This window comes from Cibotium barometz, chromosome 7 (genome assembly GCF_041138505.1).
Source record: "Cibotium barometz isolate CiBa-2024 chromosome 7, ASM4113850v1, whole genome shotgun sequence".
Classification (NCBI taxonomy): domain Eukaryota; kingdom Viridiplantae; phylum Streptophyta; class Polypodiopsida; order Cyatheales; family Cibotiaceae; genus Cibotium; species Cibotium barometz.
The window spans coordinates 25,925,377-25,949,495 of NC_141052.1; positions in this window are offsets into that span (position 1 = coordinate 25,925,377).

The following is a 24,119-nucleotide window of genomic DNA, read 5'->3' on the forward strand; positions in this document are numbered from 1 at the left end:
GGATGTGGATGTGTATGTGAAAGAATGTGATGCAAATGGATGTGGATGTGTATGTGAAAGAATGTGATGCAAATGGATGTGGATGTGTATGTGAAAGAATGTGATGTAAATGGACGTGGATGTGTATGTGACATAATGTGATGTAAATGGACGTGGATGTGTATGTGACAGAATGTGATGTAAATGGATGTGGATGCGTATGTGAAAGAATGTGATGTAAATGGATGTGGATGTGTATGTGAAAGAACGTAATGTAAAGGGATGTGGATGTGAAAGTGATGTGGATGTGGATGAGATGTGATGTGCTGAAAAGAGATGTGGATGTGGATGAGATGTGATGTGATGTAAGGGGATGTGAATGTGAATGTGATGTGGATGTGGATGAGATGTGAAGTAATGTAAAGAGATGTGGATGTGAATGTGATGTGGATGTGGATGAGATATGATGTGATGTAAAGAAAGTGGATAAAATGTGATGTGATGTGAATATATGTGGATGTGAAGTGATGAATGTGAATGGATACATGTGGATAGTCGTGCATGTGAATGATTGGATGGATGAGATGGGATGTGTGTGAATGAGATATGATGTGGATGTGATGTAAAGTGGATGGAATGAATGAGATATGATGTGGATAGATGTAGACTTGATGTAATGTGGATAGAATGTATGTGATGGAATGGGGATACAATGAATGTGAATGGATGTGATGTGATGTGAGTCAGAATAAGTGTGAATGGGTGAGATGTGATGTAAATTGGGATAGATGTGAATGGATGATATGTGATGTGAATGGATGTGAATCGGGATAGATGTGAATGAATGAGATGTGATGTGAAATGGATGTGATGTGATATGATGTAAATTGGGATAGATGTGAATGGATGATATGTGATGTGAATGGATGTGATGTGAATCGGCATAGATGTGAATGAATGAGATGTGATGTGATGGGATGTGAATCGGAATAGATGTGAATGAATGAGATGTGAGGTGAAATGGATGTGATGTGATGTGGATCGGGGTAGATATGAATTAATGAGATGTGAATGAATGTGATGTGATGAGATGTGGATATGGGTAGATGCGAGTGGATGAGATGTGATGAGTCTAAATGTGGAAAGATGTGATGAGATGAAAAATGATGTGATTGGATGAAGGACGATGGGAATACATATGATTGGACTTGGATTAAGTAATGTGGATTGATGTAGAACAATGTGGAAAGACGAGAGTTCGTTATAGAAACTGTATTTATGACATGTTTTAAATGATTGTTTTATGTCAAGAATGCTGGGGAAGCATTTTGATTGTCTTGTGAATGAGATCGTGGAGACCTAAGTGATAAAGTTGCAACAGACTGACAAAGAGTCAACGGAGGACGTCTCGCGTAGCACGGTCGGCTGAGGTCTTGACCAGTCTCAGTTTGATTTAAATGGTGAGCTTCCGGTGTACGATGGATGATGGGACCAAGGAAGCGGCCTATGAGTGAAGCGCTAGGTGACCTGCGAAGGTTCCTAGAGGGTGCTGACCATACGGTGCTCAGGCTTTGGGTTGCCGAAAATACCCACGTGTGCATCGAGGAGGATATTGGAACAAGGAGTAAGAGTTGTTTTCTGAATTCGGGCCTGGATCTGGTTGATTGATCTGGATGATTGACCTTGCTGGTCCTCAACGGATGAGTCCATGTATGGCTCTTTTATATGGATTTGTTGGTTGATCTTGCTGATCTTCAAAACGGAGACTCCATCTAGATTTTTATAAGTGAATATAATTCCAGGTACTATGAGCTAAGAACTATTGAAAAGGCCCCTGAGTGGACATGTGGTAGCGTTTTGGTTGCCAAAGATGCCATAGGTACACCGATGAAGGAATGATTGGAAATGAGAATTCAACTGGATATTTTGGAGGATTAGGATCAGTTATATGATGGTTTCATTAAAAGATTGTTTTAAAGTCAGCTGAATCTGTGAAACAGGCAATTTCATATTGGGTGTGTAAGTGGTGTGACTATCTTGAAGTTTGCATGAAGCATCGACTAGGGGGCCTGGAAACTCTTTTCCCTGGTACCCGGGACAAAACATAACCAAAATTTTCCTAATTGGATCCCATCACTACAGTGGTTGGGCAGTTGGCTAACCCATGGGACTGGATGGGGTTAGGGTGGACTGATGGATCCCTAAAATGAGACTCAATCCTGTTAATATGGTACATAGATGAAGTAAATCCTAGACAGTCCTTGTTCTATGGGAAAGAATCAACGGCTGTGTCTCTTGATGAGGAAAAAAGCATTAGTCTCTATGATCCAAGTGCAAGTTTCTTCCTTAATCTGACCAAGTGACTTACAGGTTCAGTGGGATCAGTTCGGTTAGTTAAGGCTCTTAACTATGTTAGGATAAAAATATCCTTGAGGAATCGCCCGTGCTTTCTGGGTGAGGAAAGTTTTTTCGGGTTCGGTTTTTGGAAGAAGTGAGGGATTAGTCTCTTGTCTAGAGGCCCCGAGTTAGAGGCTCTACCCTCCTGCACAAGCAAGAAGTGCTACTTCCGCTGCTAGCACCCCGAAATTCGTTGCGCGGAGGGGTCATGGATCTTTCAGCTGGTATCAGAGCGAATTGGCTAAAGTGGATCAACCAAGAAGCCAGAAATGTCAAACATTTATGAAGTAGCAGTAAAAGGTTGTAATTGTGTGATAAAATTCATATAAATTGATATTCAGAATGAAGATTTATAAATTTGTAATTGGGTCTTCAGATGGAAGTATCGCAATTGTATGGAATTTCGACTTGCTTGAGGCCTAGACATGATGATATTTACCTTATAATTCCAAGAACCCTGATTACCCGTATATACCGAGGGTATAACTACAGCTCTTTACTGGAAGTATATACGAGTAAATCCCAGTAGATATTGAGGATGAATGGGACAAATCCCAGTGATGATGTTGGGTTGACTAGACTATAAGGAACCCCAGAATCAGTTGGATCTTTATCCCAGGATTCTGTTGGGTTGACCAGACTATAAGGAACCCCAGAATTAGTTGGATCTTAAGGGAAAGAGTTTGTTCTCCAGCTGCAAGATGAGGACATCTCACGTTTTTTAAGTGGGGTAGGATGTAAGATTTCTCCCTCCATCTTTTGAGGTGTACAAGTGTAAGAACCTCCCCTTTTGATCTTGTAATTATTCCCCTCTCTGAAATAGAAGAAAGATCTTGTTTTACCCTGTTTTGGCCTGGAGAGAGAAAATGTCTATAGAGAGGTAATCTAGAATTAAGATATTTTTGGATATAAAAATCCTTCTAGTGTCTAAAATGATTTCCCCTGAAACATAAATTTAAAAAGAACTTTTCAACTTGCAAATGGAATCAATTGAAAAGTGTATAAAGGACCTTAGCCTAAGGGTCTAGATTTTTAGAAATTCTTGGATTATGGTCTAATTAAGGTTCCTATGGACCAATAGGATCAATCCACATGTGGGGAGGAGATAAATCCAATGAATAAAAGAAAATACCCAAAAATGAGTCAATGCCCACATAAGATGAAGAGTTGACTGAGTACAAGGTTTATTAGTTAAAAACTATGAGATATTACTAAAAAAATGAGATATCTTGGTATAATGGTACATTTTTTACACCTTGGTAAGGAGGGGGGGAGACTTCAAGGAAGCACCTATTTAACACATGTGGTGGAGTTTTTAACTCAAAAAAATTGTGATATTTTTATCTCTCCTCTCTCTTGGATCAAACCAAATCAAAAGGGAGCCAAACCAGGTCCAAATCTTTTCCAAATTCAGCCAAACTGAACCTCAAAAATTCTAGAACCTACGCCTCCCTCACCTATAAATAGATCCTTAGTCTTTTGTAAAAACATCTGTGAACTATACCATGCTAGTATTACATTAAAATAATGATATTTTTTACTATCCCTTAAAAATCCTCTACTTCTGGAGAGAGTGGAGCCTCTCTCTCTCTCTTCAACCATCCTTGGAGCTTTACTTTCAACACACTAACCAATTGATTGGTTAAGGGCTTCTTCTAAGATAGAGTAGCAAGCAAAAACAAGAGGTAAAGTGTAAGTTTATGGTTTTTTCTCTAGTATTCTCAATGTTTTCACTTCTCAATCCCTCTCAAGCTTAAGTTTCTAAATTAAGTGTTTATAATGCAAATCAAGCTTTTCTTAAAAGTTGTAATGAATATTTAAGAAAAGTTTACATTTATGCTTAATTAGGATGCTTTTTATGTTTATCTCTCTCTCCCCCAAAGAATGGTCATTCCTATGACCAATTCTTTATTCAATTGATGCTTCTCATGGAGAAATTCTCAATTCACAAATCAAACTCTAGGCTTGTGAAGCTAGAGGTTAAGAAAATGGGTTTTTATACTTATATGCTAGTAAATTATGGTAATCTTATGAGTTAAATCCATAAATTGGGCTTAAGGTTAAAAGATAGTTATACTATCATAATTACATTACTAAGTCCTATTCTTTTCAAAAATATTAAAAATTGTCAGTAATAGCAGCGAAGCTATGGCAAAATTCTTAAGAAATTGATACATAACTCATTCTTATGCATAACGTGAAAAGAGGACTTCCTACCATATTCTAGGATTAAATATCCTAGGCTAAAAGAATGATTTTCATCACATTCAATGGAAAACTAATTTTTAAGGTTTATGTATAATTAATTAATTAAGAAAAGAGAAAATTATTGTAATTTTATTTAAATCATAAAAGAAGAACTCCCATGACATTTGGAATTTAGTCATTTAAATAGGAAGAGTGGAATTCTTAGCATATTGGAGTTAATGGATATTTTATTTGAATTCAAAGAGAAATTTTAGATAAATTTATTTTATGCATGAGAAATATTTAAATGATAAAAGAGAAATTCCCATGACATTTGGAATTCAATCATTTAAATAGTAAAAGTGAAATTCTTAGCATATGGAAATTAATGGATATTTAATTTAGATAAATTTATTTTATGCATGAGAAATATTTAAATAAAAAAAGAGGAATTCCCATGATATTTGGATTTCAGTCATTTAAATAGTAAAAGTGAAATTCTTTGCATATTGGAATTAATGGATATTTAGTTTAGATAAATTTATTTAATGAGAATATTTAAATGAGGGATAAAAGAGGAATTCCCATGGCATTTGGAATTCAATCATTTAAATAGTAAAAGTGAAATTCTTGGCATATTAAATTAATGGATATTTTTTTTAAAGAAAAGAATTTTAGATAAATTTATTTGATAATAAAAGAGGAATTCCCATGACATTTAGAATTCAAGCAATTAAATGTAAAAAGAGGAATTCCAATGATAATTGAGATCCAAGAAATTAAATGGGAAAAGAGGAATTTTTAGTATAATTCAATTTATGAATATTTATCAAAAGTGAAAATATGGGTAGAATTGATTTTTGTAAAGCCCATGAATTCTTTTATTCAAAAGAGGAATATTGAATATAATTCATTTGAGAACTTGAGAAAGAATATGGAAATAGCCGTCGAGAAAAAGAACCTTTATCTAAGCCAAACATTTGGCAAAAATTTAGAAAAAGTCCCATTATCGGTATATCGAATAGGAAAAGCTACTAAATGGGAATAAGATGTGAATGGGATGTGATAGGATGTGAATGGATGTAATAAGATGTAAATGGGATGTGACAGGATGAGAATAGATGTGATAAGATGTAAATGGGATGCGATAAGATGTAAATGGGATGCGATAAGATGTGAATGGGATGTGATAGGATGTGGTGTGATGAAAATGAATGTGGATGAGATGTGAAGTAAATAGATGTGGAAGTGAATGATGAGAGGATATGTGAAAGGGTGAGATGGGAAGTAAATGGATGTGGATGTGTATGTGAAAGAATGTGATGTAAATGGATGTGGATGTGGATGTGGATGTGAATGAATGTGATGCAAATGGATGTGGATGTGTATGTGAAAGAATGTGATGCAAATGGATGTGCATGTGTATGTGAAAGAATGTGATGTAAATGGACGTGGATGTGTATGTGAAAGAATGTGATGTAAATGGAGGTGGATGTGTATGTGAAAGAATGTGATGTAAATGGAGGTGGATGTGTATGTGAAAGAATGTGATGTAAATGGATGTGGATGTTTATGTGAAAGAATGTAATGTAAAGGGATGTGGATGTGAAAGTGATGTGGATGTGTATGAGATGTGATGTACTGAAAAGAGATGTGGATGTGAATGTGATGTGGATGTGGATGAGATGTGATGTGATGTAAGGGGATGTGGATGTGAAGTAATGTAAAGAGATGTGGATGTGGATGTGAATGTGGATGTGAATGAGATGTGATGTGATGTAAAGAGATGTGGATAAAATGTGATGTGATGTGAATATATGTGGATGTGAAGTGATGGATGTGAATGTATGGGATAGATATGGATAGTCATGCATGTGAATGATTGGATGGATGTGGATGAATGAGATGGGATGTGTATGAAGAATGAGATATGATGTGGATGTAAAGTGGACAGAATGAATGAGATATGATGTGGATAGATGTGGACGTGATGTAATGTGGATAGAATGTATGTGATGGAATGGGGATACAATGAATGTGATGAATGTGAATGGATGTGATGTGATGTGAGTCGGGAGAAGTGTGAATGGGTGAGATGTGATGTGATATGATGTAAATTGGGATAGATGTAAATGGATGATATGTGATATGAATGGATGTGAATCGGGATAGATATGAATGAATGAGATGTGATGTGAAATGGATGTGATTTTATATAATGTAAATTGGGATAGATGTGAATGGATGATATGTGATGTGAATGGATGTGATGTGAATCGGGATAGATGTGAATGAATGAGATGTGGATCAGGATAGATGTGAGGTGAAATGGATGTGATGTGATGTGGATCGGTGTAGATATGAATGGATGAAATGTGAATGAATGTGATGTGAAATGGATATGATGTGGATCGGGGTAGATATGAATGGATGAAATGTGAATGAATGTGAATGAATGTGATGTGGATATGGGTAGATGCGAGTGGATGAGATGTGATGAGTATAAATGTGGAAAGATGTGATGAGATGGAAAATGATGTGAGTGGATGAGAATGGATGTGGATGGAAAATGATGTGAGTGAATGAATATGGATGAAGGACAATGGAAAATGATGTGAGTGGATGAGAATGGATGGACACTGGAAATACATATGATTGGACTTGGATTAAGTAATGTGGATTGATGTAGAACAATGTGGAAAGACGAGAGTTCGTTGTAGAAACTGTATTTATGACCTGTTTTTAAATGACTGTTTTATGTCAAGAATGCTGGGGAAGCATTTTGACTGTCTTGTGAATGAGGTCGTGAAGACCTAAGTGATAAAGTTGCAACAGCTAATGGAGGACATCTCGCGTGGTAGCACGGTCGGCTGAGGTCTTGACCAGCCTTGGTTCGATTTTAAATGGTGAGCTTCCGGTATGGTGGATGAGGGACCAAGGAAGTGGCCTATGATTGAAGTGTTGAGATATCGAGCTCGTCTAGTGAGGTGGTGGACACTGATGACCCGCCTGGGGGATAGGCCCCACACTTACACCACTGGCATGGTTGCTGAGATCTTGGGTGATATGCAGCCAGTGGGATGACAGGGTGTGTGTGACAGCCATTCTAGAGGTTGGCATAGTTATAGCACCAGCTCATTTATTTGGGTTCACACTATAGAGAACCTGTGTATGTATTGGTTGAGTACCTTTCATATTGTGTGTACTCTTATCTTGTATATTGTGTGTTGAGTGTTGAGTGAAGTAGAAGAAGATTTTCAGCCTCTCACCTTGTGTGTTCTCTATTAGGGTTTTGTGAGTGTGTGTGTGTGCTTGCAAGAGCTCAAGCTCTCTTCCCCCCTGCATCTTTTCATGGTATCAGAGCCTGGTTTATGCTAAGGGTTGAGCTACAAGCAAGAGAACCACAGGAAGCAGTACGAGGGTAAGAGCTTCAAGTACTCTTCCCTATTTGTGTTGTTGACTACACCCTTGTCGGGAGCTCTACGGGAGGCACCGGCAAACGATCTCTGATTGAGGAGCTTTCTTCGTGGGAGTAAAGCTATAGGGCAACTATACTGTCCTATTGGACAACATTTTCTGGACCGAAAACGCATTTCGGGCGTGTCTGGACCTCCGTTTTTCAGAAAGCAGGCGATTTCTAGCACTGCGGGTAAGTCATCGATTCTCTGCAGAACTCTGTTTTAAGAACTGCAGGAAGACAGATTGACTGTGCAGACACTGTGGGTGCTGCAAAGAGGTCAACAGTTGCCATTGGGTGTATGTATGCACATTGAAGTCACTGGTTGTGACATTTGAGAGTACTACAGTACCGTTGTTGCAGAAACCGCTGCTGTCGAAAATACAGCAGTTTGTGCAGGACAAACTAGAGTGCTGTTTCTAGTAAAATTGTGTGTCTGGCAAGATGTCAAATGATGGCATAACACAGATTGTGGATGAGAAGCTTGATAAGAATAACTTCCATGCTTGGAGGTTCAGGTTGACGAATTTCCTGATGGGAAAGGGCTATTGGGACTACATAGAAGGTGAGCATGAAGAGGCACCGGAGATACCAGATATCAATCCGACTGCTGCAGATGTGAAAGAGTTTAAGGACTGGAACCAAGGAGGCAGAAAGGTTATGTATTGGCTCTCTATCAGTATACAAGACACCATGATTGGGCACATTCAAGATGCCAAGTCCCCCAAGGAGGTGTGGGACACCTTGGTAAAGCTCTATGAAACAAATACCAAGGCACGTAAGATACAGTTGAAGAATGAACTTCATACCGTGGAGAAAAAGAGCATGTCTGTGAATGACTATGCGTTGAAGATAAAGGGTATTGTGGAATCCCTTGCATCTATTGGTGTGTCAGTATAGATGATGATGATAAGGTGGAGGTCTGTCTACGTGGTCTTGGGCCACAATACAAGGTGTTCAAGACGTCTATTCAGACTCGGGAAAACATTCCCAACTTTACAGATTTGGTGTCTATGCTGATTATAGAAGAGAAGAGCTTGGGTGAAGACCAACAGTCTTCACAAAACAAAAACAGTTCAGAGCAACAGGCCTTCTACACAAGTTCAAGAAGAGGACGAGGTAGAGGAGGACGCGGTCAAGGAGGTGGCCGAACAAGTAATCAGAATTATGGGCAGCAGTAGCAACAACAACAGTCCTAGAATACACAACAACAACAACAACAACACGCAGGTGGAAGAGGCAAATTCAGAGGCAGGGGGAGTCAAAGAGGCCGTGGAAATTGGCAAAGGCAGTATAATGATGCACGTGAATGCTATTATTGTGGTAAGCCTGGACATGTGCAGGCAGAATGTTATAAGAAGCAGCCTCACATGCAAAATGGAAAAGTGCAGCAAAACAACTATGCGTTCTCAAGCAAAAATAATGAGGATAATGAAAGGTTGTTTGTTATGCAGCATGTCGTGAATGCCATGTCTGAAAATGTTGATGCAGCACAAAAAGATGATGTATGGTATGTGGATTCATGTGCTTCGAACCACATGACAATCATGGGGAGTGGTTTAAGAAGATAAAAAACCCGGAAAGACCAGGTTTTGTGGAAACAGGGGATGACACTGCTCATCCAATTGCCCATGTTGGAGATGTGCCATTGTCTATGCATGGTGGCAAAGTGAAGTACCTTGTAGATGTACTTCACGTTCCGAACATAACAAAGAATCTGGTTTCAGTTGGCCAGATGATTGAGCAGGGTTTGCAGGTTCGGTTTAACCCTGATGGTTGTTATGTTGAAGACTTTAAAGACAAGTGCAGGTTGGTTGCAAAAGGCAACAGAGTGGGCAGAATGTTTACGTTGAATGTAGACATGCCTGAAGTGAGTGCTGCAATGTTTGCAAATGGTTCAGGGATTGTTGCAGACACAGACATTTGGCATAAAAGAATCGGACATGTGAATGTGCAGAGAATGAAGTCTATGCAGACTAAAGGAATTGTGATAGGGCTGCCAAAATTTAAAGTGGAAGGTATGCAGAGAATATGTGAAGCATGCCAATTTGGAAAGCAAACAAAGCATGTATTTCCACGTAACAGATATGTGGGCAGAAATGCACTAGATGTTGTGCATTCAGATGTATGGGGTCCTACGAAGACCATGTCTATGGGAGGCTATAGGTATTATGTGACATTCATTGATGACCACACAAGGAAAGTGTGGGTATATTTCATGAAGGAAATGCACTAGATGTTGTGCATTCAGATGTATGGGGTCCTACGAAGACCATGTCTATGGGAGGCTATAGGTATTATGTGACATTCATTGATGACCACACAAGGAAAGTGTGGGTATATTTCATGAAGGAGAAGAGTGAGGTGTTCACTCACTTTCAGAATTTCAGAGTTTTGGTTGAAAAACAAACAGGGAAATATGTAAAGTGCCTAAGGTCAAATGGAGGCGGAGAGTACTTCTCCAATGAGTTCTCTCAATTTTTGAAGTAGAATGGTATTCGAAGACAGTTACATGCAGATACACTCCGCAACAAAATGGAGTTGCTGAGCGGAAAAATAGGCACATTGCTGAGATTGCGCGAGCATTGATGGAAGAGAAGAATATGCCACATAGCTATTGGGCTGAGGCTGTTTCTACAGCAGTATACATCATGAACAGGACTCCAACTGCAGCCATACATGATGTAACTCCAGAGGAGAGGTTTACTGGCAGAAAACCTGATTTGTCTCATCTGAAAGTTTTTGGATGCATTGCATATGTGCATGTGCCAGATGAGCTAAGAACTAAGCTGGATCCGAAAGCTGAAAAATGTGTGTTTATTGGATATTCCCTTGAGCAAAAGGGATACAGGTGTTATAACCCTGCTACACGTGAGTTGAGGGTAAGCAGGGATGTTGTCTTTGATGAGATGAGCAGCTGGTATGCTACTGAAAAAGAAGCTGTTGGGGCTGATGTGAGTGGAAGTGTGGTTGCATAGAATGCAGGTCAGCAATCACAGTCTTTGAGTGGACCAGGAGAGTCCTCATCTAGTGGGTCTATTGATAGACCATGGAGTGGCAGGCTGCGTCATAATACCAGTCCTACAAATGTGATTAGTACATCACGTAAAGGAAAAGAGAAAGTGGTTGAGCCCCTTGGTATGCTTGACATTTCTGCAGGGCATTCTCATGTTGATGGAGAGTCTAGTGGCTCAGATATGAGCCCTCGGGGGGGTCACTCGTATAAATATGTAAGTATCACGTGGGTTCAACAGAAGGACATTTTAAATATTTAAAACTTACAGAAATACATTTACAGAGGGGATTTATTTATTGTATTTAAAATTTTTTTTACAGATTTGAATAGGAAAGGATACATTATATTCACTAAAAAATTCACAGATAAGGGACTTTTTAAATAGGCCTTGAACGCACGTGATATAGAGGATTTACATATAGTGACCCCCCCGAGTATGAGCCTTGATGAGGAGCTTGGGATCCCAGCTATGAGAACACCTGGTGTAAAGAAGGCTATGGAAGCCATGAATGAAAAGTTGCGAAGATCTGGGAGAGTGAAGAACCCTGTGCAGAGGTTTACTTATGATGGTTATGTGGCACATCATTATGCATACATGGCAAAGGTTGTGCAGGTTGTTGAGCCCACATGCATTGATGAGGCTGTTGGAAATGTGTATTGGGAGAAAGCTATGGATGAGGAGATGAATGCACTATATGGAAATGAAACTTGGGACTTAGTGCAATTGCCTGAAGGCAATAGTCATTGGATGCAAGTGGGTGTACAAAGTAAAACATAATAGTGATGGAAGCATAAACAGGTACAAGGCTAGATTGGTAGCCAAAGGATATGCGCAGACATATGGCATTGATTATGAGGAAAATTTCAGCCCAGTTGCCAAGATGGTAACAGTGAGAGTTGTGATAGCAGTGGCTGCGTCAAAGCAATGGTCTTTACATCAGATGGATGTAAAGAATGCATTCTTGGATGGGAATTTGTAGGAAGAGGTGTATATGTTACAGCCACCTGGATATGAGGATGTGAGTCACCCCGAGCATGTTTGCAGGTTGAAGAAAGCCTTCTATGGCTTAAAACAAGCACCAAGAGCATGGTCTGACAAGATTTCTGAATATCTTGTCACTATTGGCTTTCATGTAGCCAATGCAGATTTCTCGCTGTATGTGAGACATGGTGATAGAGGGGTTGTACTTGTTGTCATCTATGTAGATGACTTGATCATTACGGGGGACCATGATGGAGAGATCTTTGATGTAAAGATCTTGCTTAGACAGAAGTTCGAGATGAAGGATCTGGGGGAGCTCAGATATTTCTTGGGCATTGAGGTGATTAGGTCACCACATGGTATTGGATTACTGCAGAGATAGTATGGCTTGGACATGTTGTCCAAGTATGGTATGACAGGCTATAAGCCTATTTTCGTGCCATTGGATCAGAATGGCAAGTTGAGTGCAGATTCAGGAGAGATCTTGGAGGATCCTACTATGTATAGGCGCATAGTAGGAAGCTTGATCTACATGACAACCACCAGACCAGATTTGAGCTATGCTGTTGGGTTGGTGAGTCAGCTTATGCAGGTTCCACGGAAACCGCATTTAGATGCATTGAGATGCATACTGAGGTATGTGAGGTCTACTTTGCATTGTGGACTATTCTATGAGACTGGGACACAGATATGTGTACATGGGTACACAGATGCTGATTGGGCTGGTAGTATCTCAGATAGAAGATCTACTAGTGGCTTCATGTTTTCTTTGGGGAGTGCTGCTGTGACTTAGAGTAGCAAGAAGCAGCCTACGGTTGCTCTATCCAGTACAGAGGCTGAGTACAGAGGAGCTGCTATGGCAGCATGTGAGGTAGCTTGGTTGAGTTAGCTACTTGCAGATTTGGGTCTAGACAAGTTCTCATTTTTTGTGACAACATTAGCAGTATACAGTTGGCCAGGAACCCAATCTTTCATGCTCGCACGAAGCATATAGAGGTCCACTACCACTTTGTCAGAGAGAAGGTCTTGGCAGGAGAACTTGACCTTGTTTATGTCAGCACAGTGGATCAGGTAGCTGACATCTTCACCAAAGCATTGAGTACAGAGAAGCTTCGCAGATTCAGGGCTTCGCTTGATGTACATGAGATGGAGTTGAGCTCGAGGGGGAGTGTTGAGATATCGAGCTCGTCTAGTGAGGCAGTGGACACTGATGACCCGCCTGGGGAGTAGGCCCCATGCGGCCAGTGGGATGACATGCTGTGTGACAGCCATTCTAGAGACTGGCATAGTTATAGCGCCAGCTCATTTAGTTGGGTTCACACTATAGAGAACCCGTGTATGTATTGGTTGAGTACCTTTCATATTGTGTGTACTCTTATCTTGTATATTGTGTGTTGAGTGTTGAGTGAAGTAGAAGAAGATTTTCAGTCTCTTACCTTGTGTGTTCAATATTAGGGTTTTGTGAGTGTGTGTGTGTGCTTGCAAGAGCTCAAGCTCTCTTCCCCCCTGCATCTTTTCATGAAGCGCTAGGTGACCTGCAAAGGATCCTAGAGGGTGCTGACCATACGATGCTCGGGCTCTGGGTCACCGAAGATACCCACGCGTACGTCGAGGAAGATATTGGAACAAGGAGTAAGAGTTGTTTTTTGAATTCGGGCCTCGATCTATTTGATTGACCTTGCCAGTCCTTAACGGATGAGTCCATGGCTCTTTTATATGGATCTGTTGGTTGATCTTGCTGATCTTTAACGGAGAGTCCATCTGGATTTTTATAAGTGAATATAATTCCGGGTACTATGAGCTAGGAACTATTGAAAAGGCCCCTGAGTGGACATGTGGTGAGCGTTCTAGTTGCCAATGATGCCATAGGTACATCGATGAAGGAATGATTAGAAATGAGAATTCAACTAGATATTTTGGAGGATTATGATGAGTGATATGATGGTTTCATTAAAAGTTTAATTTAAAGTCAGCTAAATCTGTGAAATAGGCAATTTCATATTGGGTGTGTAAGTGGTGTGACTATCTTGAAGTTTGCATGAAACGCTGGCTAGGGGGCCTGGGAATTCTTTTCCTTGGTACCCGGGACAAAACATAACCAAATTCCTAATTGGATCCCATCACAATAGCGGTTGGGCAGTTGGCTAACCCATGGGACTGGATGGGGTTAGGGTGGACTGATGGATCCCTAAAATGAGACTCAATTCTGTTATGGTACGATAGATGAAGTAAATCCCGGACAGTCCTTGTTCTATGGGAAAGAATCAATGGCTGTCCCTCTCGATGAGGAAAAAAGCGTTGGTCTCTACGATCCAAGTGCAAGTTTTTTCCTTGATCTGAACAAGTGACTTACAGGTTCGGTGGGATCAGTTCGGTTAGTTAAGGCTCTTGACTATGTTAGAATAAAAATATCCTAGAGGAATCACCCATGCTTTCTGGGCAAGGAAAGTTTTTCCGGGTTCGGTTTTTGGAAGAACCGAGGGATTAGTCTCTTGTCCGGACATCCGTGGGCGAGGCCTCGAGTGAGAGGCTCTGCCTTGTGTAAGAAGTGCTACTTCCGCTGCTAGCACCCCTGAATTCGTTGCGCCGCGGAGGGGGCATGGATCTTTCAGCTACTGGTATCAGTGCAAATTGGCTAAAGTGGATCAACCGAGAAGCCAGAAATGTCAAACATTTATGAGGTAGTAGCAGTAAAAGGTTGTAATTGTGTGATGAAATTCATACAAAGTGATATTCAGAATGAAGATTTATAAATTTGTAATTGGGTCTTCAGATGGAAGTACTGCAATTGTATGGAATCCTTGACTTGCTTGAGGCCTAGACATGATGGTAGTTACCTTATAATTCCAAGGACCATGATTACTTGTATATACCGAGGGTATAACTATAGCTCTTTACTGGCAATATATACGAGTAAATCTAAGACCTTGAAAAAATAAGCAAAAATGCCATCTAGATGATGAATTCGAATGCTGGTTGATATGGTTTTAGAATTCTCGTTGAGAATTGATGAGTTGATTTGGACTTTGATTGAAATATAATGATTCTTTATTTTTAGTTGAAAGAAGATAAGTTTAACAAAGCCACAATGAGGATGAATGGGACAAATCCCAGTGATGATGATAGTAACTGGAATGATGATTGTGACTTCAGCAAATCCCTATGAGATTAGTGGATTGTGCTGACAGATTACTACTGTTAACACTTGACCCAGAGGATCAAGTTAAGGGATGACAAATTAAAAACCTGCATAACTAAAATTCCCATGGAGGAATGTTCAGCTGGAATTCTCGGTCTGATGGACCATTATTGTGTTAAGGATATGAATGATATGTTTTGAATGAATTGTTATCTGATAATGAGCTTTATAAGAAGGGATCTATATCCTAGGATTCTGTTGGGTTGACTAGACTATAAGGAACCCCAGAATGAGTTGGACCTTAAGGGAAAGAGTTTGTCCTCCAATTTCGAGATGAGGACATCTCGCGTTTTTTAAGTGGGGTAGGATGTAAGATTCCTCCCTCCATCTTTTGAGGTGTACAGGTGTAAGAACCTCCCCTTCTGATCTTGTAATTATTCCCCTCTCTGAAATAGAAGAAAGATCCTGTTTTACCCTGTTTTGGCTTGGAGAGAGAAAATATCTAGAGAGAGGTAATCCTAAATTGAGATATTTTGGAATATAAAAATCCTTCTAGTGTCTAAATCGGTTTCCCTTGAACTAGAAATTCAAAAAGAACTTTCCAATGTGCAATTGGATATAATTGAAAATGTGTATAAAGGACCGTAGCCTAAGGGTCTAGATTTTCAAAAAATTTTGGATTATGGTCTAATTAGGGTTCCTATTGGCCAATAGGATCAATCGAAGTGTCAGGAGGAGATAAATCCAATGAATAAAATAAAATACCTAAAAATGAGTAAATGCCCACATAAGATGAAGAGTTGACTGAGTACAAGGTTTATTAGTTAAAAACTATGAAATATTACTAAAAAAACGAGATATTTTGGTATAATGATACATTTTTGACACCTTGGAAGGGGGGGAGACTTCAAGGAGGCGCCTATTTCACACATGTGGTGGAGTTTTCAAAAAAATTGTGATATTTTTATCTCTCCTCTCTACTGGATCAAACCAAATCAACGAGGAGCCAAACTGAACCTGGAAAATTCTTATCCAAATTCAGCCAAACTGAACCTGGAAAATTCTAGAACCTAGTTGGACTTAACTACACCATGCTAGTATTAAATTGAAATAATGATATTTTTTATTATCCCTTAAAAATCCTCTAGTTTTCAAGAGAGTGGAGCCTCTCTCTCTTCTAGAACCTAGTTGGACTTGGTTAGAGGCCTCCCTCACCTATAAATAAATCCTTAGTCTTTTGTAAAAAGATCTGTGAACTACACCATGCTAGTATTAAATTGAAATAATGATATTTTTTATTATCCCTTTAAAATTCTCTAGTTTTCAAGAGAGTGGAGCCTCTCTGTCTCTTCAACCATCCTTGGAGCTTTCCTTTCAACACACTAACCAATTGATTGGTTGGGGGATTCTTCTAAGATAGAGAAGCAAGCAAAAACAAGAGGTAAAGGGTGATTTTATGGTTTTTTCTCCTATTCTCAATGTTTTCACTTCTCAACCCCTCTCAAGCTTGAGAAGTTTTTAAATTAAGTGTTTATAATGCAAATCAAGATTTTTTTAAGAGTTGTAATGAATAATTAAGAAAAGTTTACATTTATGCTTAATAAGGATACTTTTTATGTTTATCTCTCTCTCCCCCAAAGAATGGTCATTCCTTTGACCAATTCTCTATTCAATTGATGCTTCTCATGGAGAAATTCTCAATTCACAAATCAAACTCTAGGAATGTGAAGCTAGAGGTTAAAAAATGGGTTTCTATACTTATATGCTAGTAAATTATGGTAATCTTATGAGTTAAATCCATAAATTGGATTTAAGGTTAAAAGATAGTTATACTATCATAATTACATTACTAAGTCTTATTCTTTTCAAAAATATTAAAAATTATCAGTAATAGCAGTGGATCTATGGCAAAATTTTTAAGAAATTGATACATAATTCATTCTTATGCATAACGTGAAAAGAGGACTTTCTACCATATTCCAAGATTAAATATCCTAGGCTAAAAGAATGATTTTCATCACATTCAATGGAAAACTAATTTTTAAGATTTATGTATAATTAATTAATTAAGAAAAGAGAAAATTTTGGTAATTTATGTTAAATGATAAAAGAGGAATTCCCATGACATTTGGAATTCAATCATTTAAATATAAAGAGTGGAATTCTTAGCATATTAAAATTAATGTATATTTTATTTAAATTCAAAGAAAAATTCTAGATAAATTTATATTATGCATGAGAAATATTTAAATGATAAAAGAGAAATTCCCATGACATTTAGAAATTCAAATAGTAAAAGTGAAATTCTTAGCATATTGGAATTAATGGATATTTATTTTAGATAAATTTATTTTATGCATGAGAAATATTAAAATGATAAAAGAGGAATTCCCATGACATTTGGAATTCAATCATTTAAATAGTAAAAGTGAAATTCTTAGCATATTGAAATTAATGGATATTTATTTTAGATAAATTTATTTTATGATAAAGATGTAAATGATAAAAGAGGAATTCCCATGGCATTTGGAATTCAATCATTTAAATAGTAAAAGTGAAAATTCTTGGTATATTGAATTAATGGATTTTTTTATTAAAGAAAAGAATTTTAGATAAATTTATTTGATGATAAAAGAGGAATTCCCATGACATTTAGAATTCAAGCAATGAAATGTAAAAAGAGGAACTTCAATGATATTTGAGATCCAAGAAATTAAATGGGAAAAAGAGAAATTTTTAGTATAATTCAATTTATGAATATTTATCAAAATTGGAAATATGGGTAGAATTGATTTTTGTAAAGCCCATGAATTCTTTTATTCAAAAGAGGAAAATTGAATATAATTCATTTGAGAAATTGAGAAAGAATATGGAAATAGCGGTCGAGAAAAAGAACCTTTATCTAAGCCAAACAATTGGCAGAAATTTAGAAAAAGTTCCATTATTGGTATCGAAGTAGGAAAAGCTACTAAATGGGAATAAGATGTGAATGGGATGCGATAGGATGTGAATGGATGTGATAAGATGTAAATGTGATGTGATAGGATGAGAATAGATGTGATAAGATGTAAATGGGATGCGATAAGATGTGAATGGGATATGATAGGATGAGATAAGATGTGAATGGGATGTGATAGGATGTGGTGTGATGAAAATGAATGTGGATGAGATGTGAAGTAAATGGATGTGGAAGTGAATGATGAGATGAGAATGAGATGAGAGGATATGTGAAAGGGTGAGATGGGAAGTAAATGGATGTGGATGTGTATGTGAAAGAATGTGATGTAAATGGATGTGGATGTGTATGTGAAAGAATGTGATGCAAATGGATGTGGATGTGTATGTGAAAGAATGTGATGTAAATGGACGTGGATGTGTATGTGAGAGAATGTAATGTAAAGGGATGTGGATGTGGATGAGATGTGATGTGCTGTTCAAAGAGATGTGGATGTGAATGTGATGTGGATGTGGATGTGATGTGATGTGATGTAAGGGGATGTGGATGTAAATGTGATGTGGATGTGGATGAGATGTGAAGTAATGTAAAGAGATGTGGATGTAAATGAGATGTGATGTGAAGAGATGTGGATAAAATGAGATGTGATGTGAGTGATGAGATGTGAAGTAATGTAAAGAGATGTGGATGTAAATGAGATGTGATGTGAGTGATGTGAATATATGTGGATGTGAAGTGATGGATGTGAATGTATGGATAGATGTGGATAGTTGTGCACGTGAATGATTGGACGGATGTGGATGAATGAGTTGGGATGTGTATGAATGAGATATGATGTGGATGTGATGTAAAGTGGATGGAATGAATGAGATATGATGTGGATAGATGTGGACGTGATGTAATGTGGATGGAATGTATGTGATGGAATGGGGATACAATGAATGTGATGAATGTGAATGGATGTGATGTGATGTGAGTGGGGATAAGTGTGAATGGGTGAGATGTGATGTGAAATGGATGTGATGTGATATGATGTAAATTGGGATAGATGTGAATGGATGATATAAGATGTGAATCGGGATAGATGTGATGTAAATTGGGATAGATGTGAATGGATGCTATAAGATGCGAATGGATGTGATGTGAAATGGATGTGATGTGATATGATGTAAATTGGGATAGGTGAATGGATGATATAAGATGTGAATGGATGTGAATGGATGTGAATGATATAAGATATAAGATGTGAATGGATGTGAATCGGGATAGATGTGATGTAAATTGGGATAGATGTGAATGGATGATATAAGATGTGATGTAAATTGGGATAGATGTGAATGGATGATATAAGATGTGAATGGATGTGAATCGGGATAGATGTGAATGAATGAGATGTGATGTGAAATGGATGTGATGTGATATGATGTAAATTGGGATAGATGTGAATGGATGATATGTGATGTGAATCGGGATAGATGTGAATGAATGAGATGTGATGTGAATGGATGAGATTTGAATCAGGATAGATGTGAATGAATGAGATGTGAGGTGAAATGGATGTGATGTGATGTGGATCGGGGTAGATATGAATGGATGAGATGTGAATGAATGTGATGTGATGAGATGTGGATATGGGTAGATGCGAGTGAATGAGATGTGATGAGTATAAATGTGAAAAGATGGAAAATGATATGGGTAGATGCGAGTGGATGAGATGTGATGCGTATAAATGTGAAAAGATGTGAATGTGAAAAGATGGAAAATGATATGGGTAGATGCGAGTGGATGAGATGTGATGAGTCTAAATGTGAAAAGATGGAAAATGATATGGGTAGATGCGAGTGGATGAGATGTGATGAGTCTAAATGTGAAAAGATGTGATGAGATGAAAAATGATGTGATTGGATGAGAATGGATGAAGGACGATGGGAATACATATGATTGGACTTGGACTAAGTAATGTGGATTGATGTAGAACAACGTGGAAAGACGAGAGTTCGTTATAGAAATTGTATTTATGACCTGTATTTAAATGACCGTTTTATGTCAAGAATGCTGGGAAAGCATTTTGACCGTCTTGTGAATGAGATCGTGGAGACCTAAGTGATAAAGTTGCAACAACTGATGGAGAGTCAACGGAGGACGTCTCGCATAGCACGGTCGACCGAGGTCTTGACTAGCCTCGGTTCGATTTAAATGGTAAGCTTTCGGTACGATGGATGAGGGACCAAAAAAGCGGCCTATGAGTGAAGTGCTAGGTGACCTGCAAAGGATACCCACGCGTGCATCGAGGAAGATATTGGAACAAGGAGTAAGAGTTGTTTTCTGAATTTGGGCATGGATCTGGTTGATTGACCTTGTTGGTCCTCAACGGATGAGTCCATGGCTCTTTTATATGGATCTCTTGGTTGATCTTGCTGATCTTCAACAGAGAGTCCATCTGGATTTTTATAAGTGAATATAATTCCTGGTACTATGAGCTAGGAACTATTGAAAAGGCCCCTGAGTGGACATGTGGTGAGCGTTCTGGTTGCCAATGATGCCATAGGTACACTGATGAAGGAATGATTCGAAATGAGAATTCAACCAGATATTTTGGAGGATTATGATCAGTGATACTATGGTTTCATTAAAAGATTGTTTTAAAGTCAGCTAAATCTACGAAACAGGCAATTTCATATTGGGTGTGTAAGTGGTGTGACTATCTTGAAGTTTGCATGAAGCACCAGTGAGCCTGGGAACTCTTTTCCCTGCTGGTACCTGGGACAAAACATAACCAAATTCCTAATTGGATCCCATCACCATAGTGGTTGGGCAGTTGGCTAACCCATGGGACTGATGGATCCCTAAAATGAGACTCAATTCTGTTATGGTACGATAGATGAAGTAAATCCCGGATAATCCTTGTTCTATGGGAAAGAATCAACAGCTGTGCCTTTCGATGAGGAAAAAAGAGTTGGTCTTCATGATCCAAGTGCAAGTTTCTTCCTTGATTCGACCAAGTGACTTACAGGTTTGGTCGGATCAGTTTAGTTAGTTAAGGCTCTTGACTATGTTAGAATAAAAATATCCTGGAAGAACCGAGGGATTAGTCTCTTGTCCGAACATCCGTGGGCGAGGCTCCGAGTGAGAGGCTTTACCCTACGCAAGAAGTGCTTTTTCTGCTGCTAGCACCCCCAAATTTGTTGTGCAGAGGGGGTAGGGATCTTTCAGCTGGTATCATAGCAAATTGGCTAAAGTGGATCAACGGAGAAGCCAGAAATGTCAAACATTTATGAAGTAGCAGTAAAAGGTTGTATTTGTGTGATGAAATTCATACAAATTGATATTTAGAATGAAGATTTATAAATATGTAATTGGGTCTTCAGATGGAAGTACCGCAATTGTATGGAATCCGTGACATGCTTGAGGCCTAGACATGATGGTATTTACCTTATAATTCCAAGGACCGTGATTACTCATATATACCCAGGGTATAACTGCAGCTCTTTACTAGCAGTATATACGAGTAAATCTAAGACCTTGAAATTATAAGCAAAAATGCCATCCAGATGATGAATTCGAATGTAGGTTGATATGATTTTAGAATTCTGGTTGAGAATTGATGAGTTGATTTGGATTTTGATTGAAAGATAACGATTCTAGAATTCTAGTTGAAAGAAGATAAGAAGATGATGAATTCGAATGTAGGTTGATATGATTTTAGAATTCTGGTTGAGAATTGATGAGTTGATTTGGATTTTGATTGAAAGATAACGATTCTAGAATTCTAGTTGAAAGAAGATAAGTTTAACAAAGCCACAATGAGGGTGAATGGGACAAATCCCAGTGATGATGATAATAACTGGAATGATAATTGTGACTTTAGCAAATCCCTATGAGATTAGTGGATTGTGCTAACAGATTGCTACTGTTAACACTTGACCCAGAGGATCAAGTTAAGGGGGATGATAAATTAAAAACCTGCATAATTGAAATTCCCATGGAGGAATGTTCAGCTGGAATTTTCGGTCTGATGGAGGAATGTTCAGTTGGAATTTTCGGTCTGATGGACCATTATTGTGTTAAGGATATGAATGATATGTTCTAAATGAATTTTAATCTGATAATGATTTCTATATGAATCTTTATCCCAAGATTCTGTTGCGTTGACGAGACTATAAGGAACCCTAGAATCAGTTGGATCTTAAGGGAAAGAGTTTGTCCTCCAACTGCAAGATGAGGACATCTCGTGTTTTTTAAGTGAGGTAGGATGTAAGATTCCTTCCTCCAGCTTTTTGAGGTGTACAGGTATATAGTTGACTGAGTACAAGGTTTATTAGTTAAAAAATGAGATATTTTGGTATAATGATACTTTTTTGCAACTTGGTAAGGAGGAGGGGAGACTTCAAGGAGGGGCCTATTTCACACATGTGGTGGAGTTTTTAACTCAAAATTATTGTGATATTTTTATCTCTCCTCTCTCCTGGATCAAACCAAATCAAAGGAGAGCTAAACTAGGTCTAAATCTTGTCCAAATTCAGCCAAACTGAACCTAGAAAATTATAGAACCTAGGCCTCCCTCACCTATCAATAGATCCTTAGTCTTTTGTAAAAAAATATGCGAACTATACCATGCTAGTATTACATTAAAATAATGATATTTTTATTATCCCTTAAAAATCCTCTATTTTTGGAGAGAGTGGAGCCTCTCTCTCTCTTCAACCATCCTTGGAGCTTTCCTTTCAACACACTAACCAATTGATTGGTTGGGGGCTTCTTCTAAGATAGAGAAGCAAGCAGTAAAAACAAGAGGTAAAGTATAATTTTATAGTTTTTTCTATACTATTCTCAATGTTTTCACTTCTCAACCCCTCTCAAGCTTGAGAAGTTTCTAAATTAAGTGTTTATAATGCAAATCAAGCTTTTCTTAAGAGTTGTAATGAATAATTAAGAAAAGTTTACATTTATGCTTAATTAGGATGCTTTTTATTTTTATCTCTCTCTCCCCCAAAGAATGGTCATTCCTATGACCAATTCTCTATTCAATTGATGCTTCTCATGGAGAAATTCTCAATTCACAAATCAAACTCTAGGCTTGTGAAGCTAGAGATTAAGAAAATGGGTTTCTATACTTATATGCTGTAATGTGGATTGCTGTAGAGTAATGTGGAAAGACGAGAGTTCGTTATAGAAATTGTATTTATGACCTGTTTTTAAATGATTGTTTTATGTCAAGAATGCTGAGGAAGCATTTTGACCGTCTTGTGAATGAGGTCGTGGTGGACACCTAAGTGATAAAGTTGCAACAGTTGATGGAGAGTCAACGGAGGACATCTCGCGTAGTACGGTCGGTCGAGGTCTTGACCAGCCTCGGTTCGATTTAAATGGTGAGCCTCTGGTACGATGGATGAGGGACCAACGAAGCGGCTTATGAGTGAAGCGCTAGGTGACCTGCGAAGGATCCTAAAGGGTGCTGACCATACAGTGCTCGGGCTCTGGGTCGCCGAAGATACCCATGCGTGCGTCGAGGAAGATATTGGAACAAGGAGTAAGAGTTGTTTTCTGAATTCGGGCCTGGATCTGGTTGATTGACCTTGCTGGTTCTCAACGGATGAGTCCATGGCTATTTTATATGGATCTGTTTGTTGATCTTGCTGATCTTCAACGGAGAGTCCATTTGGATTTTATAAGTGAATATAATTGCGGGTACTATGAGCTAGGAACTATTGAAAAGGCCCCTGAGTGGACATGTGGGGAGCATTTTGGTTGCCAATGATGCCATAGGTACACCGATGAAGGAATGATTGGAAATGAGAATTCAACCGGATATTTTGGAGGATTATGTTTAGTGATACTATGGTTTCATTAAAAGATTGTTTTAGAGTCAGCTGAATCTGTGAAACATGCAATTTCATATTAGGTGTATAAGTGGTGTGACTATCTTGAAGTTTGCATGAAGCGCCGACTAGGGGGCCTGTGAACTCTTTTCCCTGGTACTTGGGACAAAACATAGCAAAATTCCTA